At 39.6% G+C, this 13,269-nt stretch overlaps 1 protein-coding gene across 2 annotated transcripts in view; it reads right to left on the reverse strand.

Annotated features, from left to right (window-relative positions):
• The window catches only part of BICRAL (BRD4 interacting chromatin remodeling complex associated protein like), a 52,151-nt gene that overhangs the window by 20,240 nt on the left and 18,642 nt on the right, over positions 1-13,269 (reverse strand). Inside the window, exon 1 of one of the 2 annotated variants that reach the window (XM_026844331.1) lies at positions 12,421-13,240. The exons of the other annotated variant lie outside the window; for it this stretch is intronic. The gene's annotated coding sequence lies outside the window, so the exon portion shown is untranslated. Of the gene's footprint in view, positions 1-12,420; positions 13,241-13,269 lie in introns of those variants that run through there. 2 annotated transcript variants of the gene reach the window in all.

Here is a 13,269-nt window from a genome sequence, read left to right on the forward strand (position 1 = left end):
CAGACGAAAGATTGCTTTCAACAATAAACCCAATTCAGAGTATCTCAATACTTTTTATCAGTGATTATGAAGTTGGCAGATGGCTACCATTGACAAAGTTCTTAAATAAACCTGCACCTTCTACAGAGGTCCGCTACTTTCTTCAAAATCAGTCATGTGTAATGACACACAAAATTCCACGCAATGTTATACCATTTAGGGTTGGGGTTTTTTTAGAATTTTAAATTGGACAAAGATAACTGATTAAACAGAACTTCTATGACTTAAAAGTAGTAGTAAAAAAAACCAACACTGAATGCCATCTCAAGACTCCATGTAAAATGTTTCTATAGGAATGTAAGCATTCATTCACTGGGTGCAGAGCACATTTAGCCTCCCAGTATCATGACCACCAACTCTCTTGCACACTGGCTACAGGGTCAGATGCTGCCTGTACCAAATATGTTCCATCACTCTTTCCTCCAATCGCCATTCCGTCAAAGCTTCTGTTTGCACATCCTGGTGGATCTCCTGTTGACTGTAACTCTCAGAATGTCATCTGAGACTTTTCCCTTTTCCTTGTCAGTAACTCTCAGGACCACTTTATCCTTCCTTATTCTGCAAAGATCCCATCTAATCCACCAGTTCAATTGTCAACTGATGCTAGCATTTCCTAAACCTCTTGGTACCCCGAATTCCACTGAGTTATCCAATCTCATCTTCACAATTATCTTCTAATCACATCAAACTGATCACTGTGCACTCCATGCTTGTTTTTTTCTCAACTTTCCTTAACTAGTCTGCTATCACACCACTCAAATTTATTAATATAGTTTTGACTTTAATTCATTTTGCTTTCTCTCTCTTACTTCTTGCCAAACAGAAACCTACTCTCCCTGGCCAGATCCACTTGAATTACTCTTCAGGCTCTCCCTCATACAGATCTCCATAACGATTAAGACAATGAAAGGCCCAGAGCATCTGTTATACAAGAGGCCGAGAGCACCCAGACTGTTCTGCCTGGGGAACAAAAGGCTGTGGGGGAATCTCACCCGTGTGTATAAATACCTGCAGGGAGGAGGGGGGCGGGTAAAGAAGACCAAGCCAAACTCTTCTCAGCAGTATCCAGTGAATGAACAAGAGGCAAATGGCACAAATTGAAACAAAACAAACAACTCTATTTAAACATAAGAAAAAAACCTTTTTAAAAAAATTCTGAAGGTACTCAAATACTGGCACAGGTTTTCCAGCAAGGTTATAGTCTCCATCCTTGGAGATACCCAGAACCCAGCTGGGCAGAGCCCTGAGCAGCCTGCTTGGGCTGAGCCTCTGTGAGGACACTGGATGAGGTGATCTCTAGACATCTCTCCCTTCTCACCTCAGCTGTCCTGTGATTCTGTAACCTCTTTCCTAAAATTTTTTTTATACTCCACTGATTCTGAATCTGGTTTATACTTCAGACTAGCAGAGGGTACCCTGTCTTCTATACTGCGTAACCTCATTCAGATTTTGTTCTTCAATCTCCTGTGCTTTAGCTTATAGTGATGGAGAAGCAGAACCAGGGCATACATCACACTGTAAGGATCCCTCAGTATCACCTCTCTGGAAGAGCAGGAAAACAAAGCACAGCTACACAGAACTACCTCAAGTGTCAACAAAATCAGCATTCATGAAGTGATTATGTGTCTTAAGAAAAATAATTTCTCCCATGATTCAGTGTTACATATGCTCACTTTTGCACACAGACACCAACATGAGCACTGATCCTGCTATTTAAGGTTAAGCAAATAACGTGACATGTCACAAAATTTAACTGTAAATGGGCATTAGTAAGAACAAATTAATAAGTTATTACCATTAAGTGATTAGCATTCTGCTCTAACTGCACTGTTAGTACTATTTACAGAAAACTGTTATTTCCTCTAACAGCTAAACAGCATATACATCTCTCAAGAACAAGGATTCAAGGATTGCTAGCTATCCAGAAGTGAAAATCAGCTCTATCAAAATTCAACATGATCTTCATTTTCATACTGCATGCCTACTTTTGGAAATTCCATCCTATATGTCTATGGCAATACTGACATTGTTATTTAAATAAAATGCCTTTGCTTTACCAAGCCAAATATTCTCTGTGGTTACACTACAATAAGGGTTCAACGTTACTGAAACGTTGACCACTCAAACAGTAGTCCTGTGGGTATTAAAACTACCAACTCAGTTTAGACAGATTTGCTAAGTTCACTAAATTTTTGAAAATCTGCATGTAATGATCAGAAGGAACTTTTTTTTTCATGAAAACACAAATGACAGAAAATCTTAATGGTAATATATATTGTCAACTATTCAGTCCTTTGGCTGAACCTGAGTTGAGTTTTATTAGAAAAAATTAATCTGTTGGCTTTCCTCATTTTACAAACATGATACAAGAAAAATCTACCCAATATACTCTAAACTCCTATCAGTTTATGATAGACAATAAAACCCAAAACAGCTACATTTTTGATAAACACCAAGAATCATAACCAGTTCCCGCCAGAAACGCATCTTCCTAACAAGCTTTAACAACATTCTTGTCATCACTAGCAGAATTCTGTACACACATGAAAAAGAAATATTATGTCACCTTTTTTTTTAATGCTGGTTTACCAAAGAGCTAATCTGTATAAAACCAAGTTTTTATGCAGCTGATCAATGCACCGTCACAGAGCCACTGAACACACTTAGCATACACAGCTCTGTTGTTCTGATCATCACTAGCAGTCTAAGGGGCTAAATGCTCCCATACCTTGAAAACTGCAAATGAAGCACAAACAGATCGCTACTATCTTAGTATTGCCATAACTGATGGCTAGGGAATGCTACATGATGCTGCACGGCAGCGCTTCTGAAAAATACCACAGGACTGACACGCAATTTAAACAGCACACATAGGGGTACGTGGCCTGTAAAAGAATACCAAGATCACAACCAAGCCACACACCTACCTATTTAGACTAAATTCTCCCCCTATTTTGTCACATATACCCAAGATCTACACCATCACATAACTGCAGGTTTAAAACTTTTCAACTGATGCAGATTTTCAAAGAGGATTAGTGTCCTGTTAACTTCAGGAGAGCAGCAGATGAGATGCACAATCAGACCAAGTCCTTGCACACCCAAAAGCAGCTACTCCTTCAGTCTATTTTGAAAAGAGGGCAACTTTAGCAACACATGACCTTGACACAGATGATCATTTAAAAATGTGTTAATAAAGGCAAGCCTATCCTGTGAAGTTCTCCTAATGAATTTTCTACATGACAAATGGTAGAAAAGTTTGCTGCTTTTCTTGACAACTATATTTTCAGGTTTTTCTATACACAAGTTACACAAATTCTGTCCTCATCACTGTCAACATATAGTGGGCCAAATCAATGACTGGTGTATGATATACGTATTAACCACACTAAGCCAGGACAGTTTGAAAATAAAACTTGACACAATTAGTGCAATTAGAGTATTAGCGTTACATAGCCTAGATCAGTGGTCTCCAAAGTGGAGTGTGTGCAAGATCATTCATTGGAGTACAGGAAGAAAATATCAGAACCTCAGTAGTGCATGCATATAATTAGTAAAAAACTTTTACCAATACAGGTGTGCAATCAAAAACATCTGGAGACCACTGGCCTAGACTCTTTAAGATTGACTCACTTCTGCATCTGGATCAGTTGACAGGGGGTTCATCCCGTGGGCAAAGGCTGTGGGTAGAGGCTCCAGGTGAGGCCTGTCTGGGCCACGGGGGCCCACACTGGAGATATTTTGGGCAAAATACAGGTTGGGAAGATTCACACAGACAGCTGTTACAATGTAACCTAATAAATACCTAGTTATCATCAATATGGTTCCACAGTGTCTTTTTTTTTTTTTTTAATTTTAAAAATCTGTTTATCATAAGTAGGCCAAACTCAGCCCTGGTGGTGCATCCAACTAATTTACAAAGGGCAATCCTTACTAATTAGTCACAACCCAGCACAGATATTCCCTGTAATTTATTATTAGCAAAGCCTCTACTGTTTTATTTCATTTCCCTGCTACTGCACTGTGTGAACCTAGTATATACTTCAACTTGGGTCACACATACTTGTGGAAGCAGCACTGCCTATCCCTTCTGGGAAATAACCAGAGTGCCCTTTACCACACACTTCCAAACAGAATATAAGAAAAGGTGAAAGTAATAAAACTGACAAGGAAGTCCCAGCTATGCAAGCCAATCCTCTGGGGGACTGTTATTACTTGGCCTTAAAGCCTCTGCCTCCCTTTCAACACTCCCACCTACTACAGAGCAAAGACCAATAGAAGAGGAAGAGAGCAGTCCTGCTCTCCTCTCATCTACTTTCCCTGACTCAGCTCAAGGCTTTGAACAGTTGCCTGGAACAGAAAATTGATCTGACAAAATACATTGATCTGTTTCCACTTGGATTAGCTTCTTGATTTGGTTCTGGCTTGCCACAGGGCTATAAAAGTGCTAGTGCCAGCACGAGAGGGAATAGGAATGAAGGAGCTGGGTAGTTAAGCATGGGGGAAGGCAGCAGTGCTTCAGCCAGCTTAAAGTAATTGTTGGACTGTAACTGCACATGTACCGTTAATATGGCCACCACTCCGACATTAGCTGCAGTGCAGGCAGTAGGCCGACAGAAGCAATTACTCCCCTCTACTCAGCACTTGTGAGCTCCCATCTGAAATACAGCATCCAGTTTTGCCATACACACCCCTTTAAATAAACACAGAAAAACTTGAAAATCTGGCAGGCACTAAGAAACTCCAAGGGAACTACATTTCTTCAGACTGGACAACAAAAGGTCAACCCAGCTGCTATCTGCAGTTTGCCATTAGCTAAACGGGGTACTAAGACAAGCAGAGTCTCTTCTCACCAATGTGCCTCCACAAGACAGGAGGCAACAGCCAAAACATGCAACACGGAAAATCCCAACCAGATGCAAGGACAAACGAAGTTCACAAACACACTCCAATGGCCCTGACCGACCTGTCCTAACCTTGAAACTAGTTCTGCCTACAGCAGGGGGAGGGGGCTGGACAACCTCCCAGGGTCCTTACCAGCCTAAATTTTTAATCACTGTGCTACACAAGCCACAGTATCATGCAACACATGCAGGGTCTACAACCTGCAGAGTTATTAAAACTGGATTTGTCCAGAAACAGTCCAACTATTCATATAGGCTTCATACACTGTACATTTTTTTTTGCAAATTAAAAACCAGGAATATTCAAAACCATTGTAAATATTGGATTTTAAATTCACTCAAATTATATTCAAGCTTGTCACAAAAGAATCGTTTTCCTTTCTCTAAGTCATTTATAATTTCATACAACCTTAATACATAACTTCAGATATAAATAAGTAAAATATTTGTAAAATATTATTTTCACAGTTTGTAAAAAGCCTAAGAGAGTGTCTAGTTTAGAAAAACAACATTTAGAGCAGTAAATCCCAAAAGCATGATACAATCAACATCAAACCTTGTTAAGCCATAAGTAAATAAATTTAACTGCAGAACTGTTGAAGAAATCTACAGACTCTTAGCTTCTATGCAACTACACAGGATCAGTTCCTGACTGGCAGCACGCTGACCCACGACTTCTGAGAGTGAACACTGCCCTTTGGCAATCAATGCTTTCAAACAGGAAATGACTGCTATAGTTACAGCTTTATAGTGGGGAACAATCAAACTTGCATACAGTAACAGATTTAGCACCTGAAGCAACTACTGTTTGAGTGACGAGATACGCCCACTAATCCTCACAAGATCGCTAAGACTTTGTACACATCCAGTCAGCAGGAACTCTGACAACACCTCCTTCATGCTTTATAATGGATCTGAGACATCAAATCTTCTGTACTGTTCTGTTACTCTACACCATTCTCCACAATTTTAATCTACAATCCCAACATTAACAGTAACTTCACTATGGAATATCTGAAGAAATAAATTGTCACTATAACAATAATCATCAGAACAACAAAAACAGAAGAAATCAAAGTTACTCTAATAGTCATTGTAGAGCATGATATGAGCGTGCTACAGCAAATTTATGACATTTTTATCCCTCATATCTTTTTTGAATACAGATGTAAGATAGCTCTATTAACCAGCATATATACAAGCATCCATCCCTTTTTAAATTACATCAAAGGATCACAGGAGCGTTCAGTGATTCCACACTGACTGCAGAGGCAAAACGCCCAGAGTCAAAGTCCTTCCCTCACAAATTTCCACACCGTGACTCCCATTCATTTTCACAGTGCTAATATTTCACTCAGTGTGCTTCTGAACCTGGGGGCAGGGTGGGGGGAGAGAAGGCATTTAAGCATTTTACTGCATATTAGGTACTGCACATCATTTAAGCAGTATGCACTCCAGGTTGCTAAGGTGCTGTAACCACTGCCTGCCTTACACTGTCAGTTCTCTCTCCAGTTCCTAACAGGCAGCCTTGGCTTCACTGAAGGAAACTCAACTACACGGGAACCAGACCTCATTTGCATTCTCTGCAACACAAGAGTGTAAGAAAGGAATATAAACTCAAACCCCTATTACCATGTATTTTATTCTTAAATTTCAAGTCGTGCTACTTTTGAACAATCTAGTATCTTGCAAAGCAGACAATTTCAGATTCTTGCAACTAACCAATTATGTGTTTTATGACTAACCTAAGAGCTGCTCACCACATCAAGCTCTTTATTTTCAAGAAACTGATTTTTACACAGACAATTAAAAAAATAGTATTAAGAGGTATTTCCACCTCCTCCCCTCATTACTGCAAAAAATTATGTACAGCGGAATAATGACACAGTATTCAATGGAAAAAGAGGTAAATATTGAAAAACTTGACTGTCAATTAAAATCTCACTCTCAATTTTACTCAGGCAAAAATACAGAAGGCATAATTATCAGAAAGTTGCCATTTCAAGACAACAGCAGTAAGGAAGGAAAATTAATTTTTAAAATGTACAACACGAAGATTTAACTCCTCAGTTGTAAACCATTCTCTGCTTAAATTCTACAATATGTAATTATTCCTTATGAATGCTTTCTCTTCCAGAGTAATCAACAAAAAACCAACTACTATACTGTTGCAAAAATCTACCAGAAACTGTGCTCTAAAAAAGAGCTAACAAAGTAAGAAATTTAGAATTCTAACCTAGTAACACAGTGCAATCGTGAACTTTTCTATATACACGCAAATGTGTTTTCATTCCAAGATATCGGAGTCATACTTTTAAGATGAACTCACAGTGTTTGAAATCAGCTGTGGAACTGAATTTAATCATCAGTATTTCAAAGACATCTGTATGCAACAGAGTACAAGAAGAAATCTGTAATTTTAAATACTCAGAAGAAAGATGAAAAACTATTCAAAAAAATAAGAACTATTCAGGAATCAAATAGCAACAAGAAAAGAAACACAAAAGTTATCTCTCATGAATTGCTAGGTGTGGCATTATGCATCCTTCTGGTTTCTAAGATCTGGCAGTAGATGAACACCTAAGAGGGCAGGCAGAGTCTTCACACAACTGTGAAGTACCAGCTTCACATACAGAAGGGCAAATAAAAAAACCACACATTAAAGCACAGACAACCTGCAATAGGTTTTTTATCCAACTCTTAAATTTTACTTCTCTTCAGTATACGATAAAAAAAAAAAAATCTTGAGTTTGGCAAATGGAGCAACTTATCAAGCTTTCAAAAAACAGTGATATTTTGATATATTGATAAAAAAATTGAAATGTGCAATTCAACTGTTAACAGTATGTATGACATTAAAGGCTAATCCAGCTACAGTCAAGCGCACCAAGTACATGTATGAACCCCCAGTGAAGCTGTCTAAAATCTGTTCTCCCTCAGCCACACGTTTGGCATCAAATTTCTAACATATTCAATGCAATTTTTTTCTACTTCTTCCAGAGCTGCTCTTGGCAAGGCCAAAATCTTGACAAGACTTTCATCTGGAAACAGATTTATTTTTTTTAAATCACATAGAGGAAATCCAGAGTAACTCACAGCCTGGAGGTCAGGATACTTTCCTACCCCATGGGATTCACCAGGTTGAACACTCAGCTCAGCCTATTTCCCCAGCAGTGACTATCCTCATCACTATGCTACGGCCTATTTTGGGCTCTGTCTTCCAAGCTGCTCCACCGCATACACAATTCTTCAGGAATCTCAATATTCATAAAACATTCTGAAAGGTCCTTTTATCCCCTTAGGTTTCATCCCAAAAGAGGAAAAGAAGAATGTGTAATCTCAACATTTCATTAGGAAAGAAATGTTCACCTGCCCAAAGGAAGTTAGATGCTACTAAGTATTTCTAGAAACTACTGTACACAGTAACGCAGGCTATTAGCATACATTATTTGTGCAACAAATGTATGCAAGAAATGTTGAGTCAGTTCTTTAGATGTTTTTACCTTGTTTCTACTAGAGAATACCTATGTATCATACGTCTCATTCTGTGCATATAATTTTCAAAAATTCTGAAAAAAAAACACTTGTGCAGTCCCAGAATGTAACTTCCTTATGAACTGATCATTTCTTAATTAATTTATAAATGAACATCTAATTAATACCTTTTCATTGCCACTCCAAACACGAAAAAAAGGTTACCTTGTCACAGGCATAATTCATACAAGCTAGTATCAGCTAACAAATGCCAACAATTAAAGCTGAACGGAGATTTATACTCCTTTCAGTTATTATGTTTGGGAAATTAACTGAGATTTCAATACAATTAATTGACAGATGTGTAATTAATTGTCATGTTTTAACCCCAGTTGGCATCTGAGCCTCACACAGCCGCTCACTCACTCCCCCAGTGGGATGGGGAAGAATCGAAAAGGTAAAAGTGAGAAAATTCCTGGGCTGAGATAAAGACAGTTTAATAAATGAAGCAAAAGTTGTGCATGCAGCAGAGGAAGACAAGGACTTCATTCATCGCTTCCCATGGTCAGGCAGGTGTTTGACCATCTCCCAGACAGCAGGTCTCCATCATGCATTAACCATTACTTGGGAAGATGGAACAACGTTAACTCCAAACATTCCCCCCCCTCCCTTCCGCATCACCCAGCTCTATATGCTGAGCATGATGCCATACTGTGTGGGATACCCCTTTGCTCAGCTGGGGTCAGCTGCCCCAGCTCTGTCCTTTCCCAGATTCTTGTGCTCTCCCAGTCTACTCTCTGGTGGAGGTGCTGTGAGAAGCAGACAAGGGCTTCACTCTGTGTCAGCACGGCTCAGCAATAACTAAAACATCCCTGAATGACCAGCACTGTTTCCAGCACAAATCCACAACATAGCCCCATACTAGCTACTGTGAAGAAAAACTGTACCCCAGCCAAAACCAGCACATTAATTCAGCAGTGCAGTCCATATCAACACCCCCAAAACCAAACTGAAAATCCTCCACACTGCAAATCTTGTCCTTGTTGAAACCAATGCATTGCTGAAGCCAGTGGCGATTTTGCCACCTACTTCAGTGGGGCCGAGTGTTTTCTGTAGTTGACACATCTCAGTAAATTCAAGCTTCAACACCAGATCTTCAAATTTCACACTCAGATCAAGTTCACAGTAAAACTACTACAAGTTCCACTTGAGACAAGGCATAAGATCCCCCTTACAAAAATAATGAGTCTCTTGCAATGAAGTTAAAACTTTCTCCCTGGACACCCCTCTCTTCACTTCACCACCCTTTCTTAATACCTGCTATGAAAGAAAGGCTATTGTATGAAGTTTTGACAGTGATTTGCTAACTTTCTTTTCCTTTTAGTAAGCTTTCCCTTACTTAAAGTACCATCAGAAGTAGTTCTAGAACATTCTAAAACTAGTGCAAGAAAATAAAGGAAAAAAAAATAGTCTATTTGTACTAGCTAATCATGTTAATTTTTGTCTAAAACCTCAATAATTCTCAAATAAAGCAAAAATAATACACAGTAATTTTTTCAACAATGAAAGCAGGGACAAATGAACATTTGAAAATAAAGATACACATGTTCACTTAACTATGTGATGATCTTGAAAAAGATCAGTTCGGGTTGGTGTTTATGCATTTATGTTGGCACAAGGGCTTTACTGATACTGCTCATTCCAACTTTCAAACTATTAACAGTTGCAGATCACAACTGTAATAAACTGTAAGAACAGTTTATTAATCTTGCTGCTTTTCCTCTACTGTAAGCACGCAAAGCATGCTTGTTTTTGTAGACAATCCCCCTGTCTGTGCTGGACTGGGTATGTCACCATTAAAAACCTTTCAAGCACAGATGCAGCTTATTCCAGCAGAACTACAAGAAATTATGCCAACTCTCTGAACAGAACAAACTACTTTATCAAAGAGGCTCTTATGCCTGGACTGTATCTATTACTTAGGGATGACACACTTCCACGCTCTCACTGCTAAATCTATGCTAAAAAGCACCAGCCATTAGACTTATCACAAGCCTAATGCAGCGTGAAAAGGCATGATCACTGACCATTAGAACCACATTATAAAACATAACTGGAGTTATGCAGACAGAACTTTTCTGGAACTGATGTGGAAGTATACCAGCAAAACTCTGAAAATACTACTGGAGTACAGCGAATGCCCAAGCAGCACACCAACACATCCATGACTGCAGACCTCTTCAACTCTACACTACAGACTTACCTCTGTTGCAAAACTTCATAGATACAGAAAGGCTCCTTGGAGGAAACTGGAAATGCAGCTTATACCAGCAGGACTTTGGGGTTTTATCTCAGTATAATCATACTAAATATATAAACTGTACTGAAAAAGGACACATGGGCAGCAGGGAAACTGCACATCTATAAGGTGATGTAGTATTTAGCTACAGTAGAACCATCTCTGTCAAGGGCACAACTGACCTCACTTAAGGCCACACATATACTGAGTATTATCAACTCAAGTACAGGTATAATATACAAGGCAAGAGGCCGAAGTATCAACAAAACAACACAAAATACACGAGTATCATACTAGTGAATAACCCAAGTTGCACCAATGAAAGCATAATTGGGCTCATTTATCCACATGGTGAGCTCAATGTCAACAAGCTACAGGAAATACAAAGTACTACTTACAACAACAACAAAAAGAAAAAACTTAAACTCAGACACAGAAATACATCAAAAGAACAAATCTGGTATATTTAAATACTAACTACCAAAGATCTCAACTCCAGATGAGAAAACATTTTGCTTTAATGCAAGCAAGTCAGATAATCATTTGGCAACTATTATGTCCTGAGAGAACATAAACTGATCAATTTTATTATATTTTGGTCGTTTCTTCATTATTTTCACAAATTAATTAAAAAAATCCACACACAATCTGGCAGACATTAGTGCATATCAGAGAAATTTTATTGTATAAAAATACACTATTACTAAAAAAAATTCACTATCTTGACCCCAAGACTAACAATCACTTCCAGAAAGAGTGAATTTCATTTAATAAGATTTCTGAAATATGTAAACAAATCCTGTACTCCACACTCAACAGATTTTTAAACAATTAAGGTTTTAGCAGGTGTATTGTTTAAAAAGCTAAAATGTTAACGAGGTCATGCCCACAAAAGTCTTTAGGAAAAAAATTTTATATCCAGACATATGTGTATTTCACTGAGATGTCATTTAAAACCTTTCAACACCAACAAGCAAAGAAATTAAACAGCTTTAAAATTAATCACAAGTTTTTAAAAATCTCCCACTTCTTTCAGGAACGAGCAAGAAACATGGGGAAGCCAAGCCCTCCTCTAATCTGTCAAAAAACATAAAGAACTAAGCAAGCGTTCCACACTCCTGGCACAGCAAGAGCTGGGCTGGCAGCATACCTGCTGTTCCTGCATACAAATGTTGTTGGTATTAAACTCAAGTCTCATGAGCACTGATCAGGTTACACAGAAATGGAAACACACACAGAAAGTTTTGATCAAAAGTAGGAGACCCATTTCAACACTCTCCCTAAAAAACAGCACCAAAACAAAACTTTAAAAGCATATTAAAGTGGCACTGCCAAATTTTAATAATTTGGGAAAAGCACTGCTTCCTGTGAAACAGAATGATAAAAACTTGAATATGTCAGCATACCCCCCCCCCCAAAAAAAAAAATTACTAAAGGTACTGAAGACTCTTTATTGAAGATTACTTTATGTGCTACACTAGAGCATTTTTTAAAGGTGGATTTCTGTTTTAATAACATAGTGTATTTTTTTGGTCATCATTCAACAGAAGAGGATGTTCTTTCCAATCTTTTTTCTTCCTACACTGGGAATGCATCTCATGTCAAAACCCACCTATCTTAGAGATATGAAAACGAGCTCTGAAGTGATGTTTACAGGCTTTAAGCTGCGAGTACAGGCCCCTCCAAACCAAGGCAGCTTAATACCTCACAGGACCGTGATCCAGACGACTCAGGGGATGGGGGAAGCCTGAGAAAGCAGCAATTCAGGGCCGCAACCCTGACGGGGCCCTTCCCAAAAAGTCCCGTGGCCAGAACAATCCACCCTTTTTGCTCTCCTGCACACACAGAGCCAAGAATCCTTCACGTCTCCTCAAAGCACACACAGATAAAACCCCTTACGGCAATTTCCCAAAGAAAGAAAAAGAAGGGAAGGAAGGTAAAAAACAAGCAGCTTCTGGGATTTCGGGGAGAGGATCTCAAGGCCCGAGAGAGTAACGCCTCCGAGACAGAAAAGAGAAATGGCCCGAGCGGGGCGCGACGGCAACGCCCCACACGGCGCGGCGACGGCAGAAAGGGCCTTAAAATGGCGCCCGTGGGGGAGGAGAGTCAGAGTGAAACTGCGCAACAAACGCTGGCAGGAAGCCAGACAGCGCCATCTTCCCCGCGCTCTCCCACTCCCACTCGCAGCAAGAGCGGCACGGCAAGCGCTGGCCGCCGAGCCCGGGCCCGGCCGCAGCCTCCGCCGGAGACGCTCTCCCCTCCTCTCCTTCAAAGCCGCTTCGTTCTGTACTGCCGAGCCCCGAGGAGGAGAGGAGCGGGGAGCCCAGAATCGGGGAAAAGCAGAGGCCTCCACATCTCTTTCCTTCACCCAGTGATAATTTAGGAACAGTTCTAAATGAATACAAACGTGCCTTCTGTACGCCGTTCGATCTTGTCCGGTTTTTAACATTACCACACCTGCTTTCTACCATAATCTCTAAGTGAATTTTGGAATTAAGAGCAAAACCAAATTATAACAAGTACTGAAGTCCGTGTCCCGGTGTCCCCCCCCCC

Source organism: Athene cunicularia, assembly GCF_003259725.1.
Source record: "Athene cunicularia isolate RWA chromosome 3 unlocalized genomic scaffold, athCun1 chr3_part1, whole genome shotgun sequence".
NCBI lineage: Eukaryota > Metazoa > Chordata > Aves > Strigiformes > Strigidae > Athene > Athene cunicularia.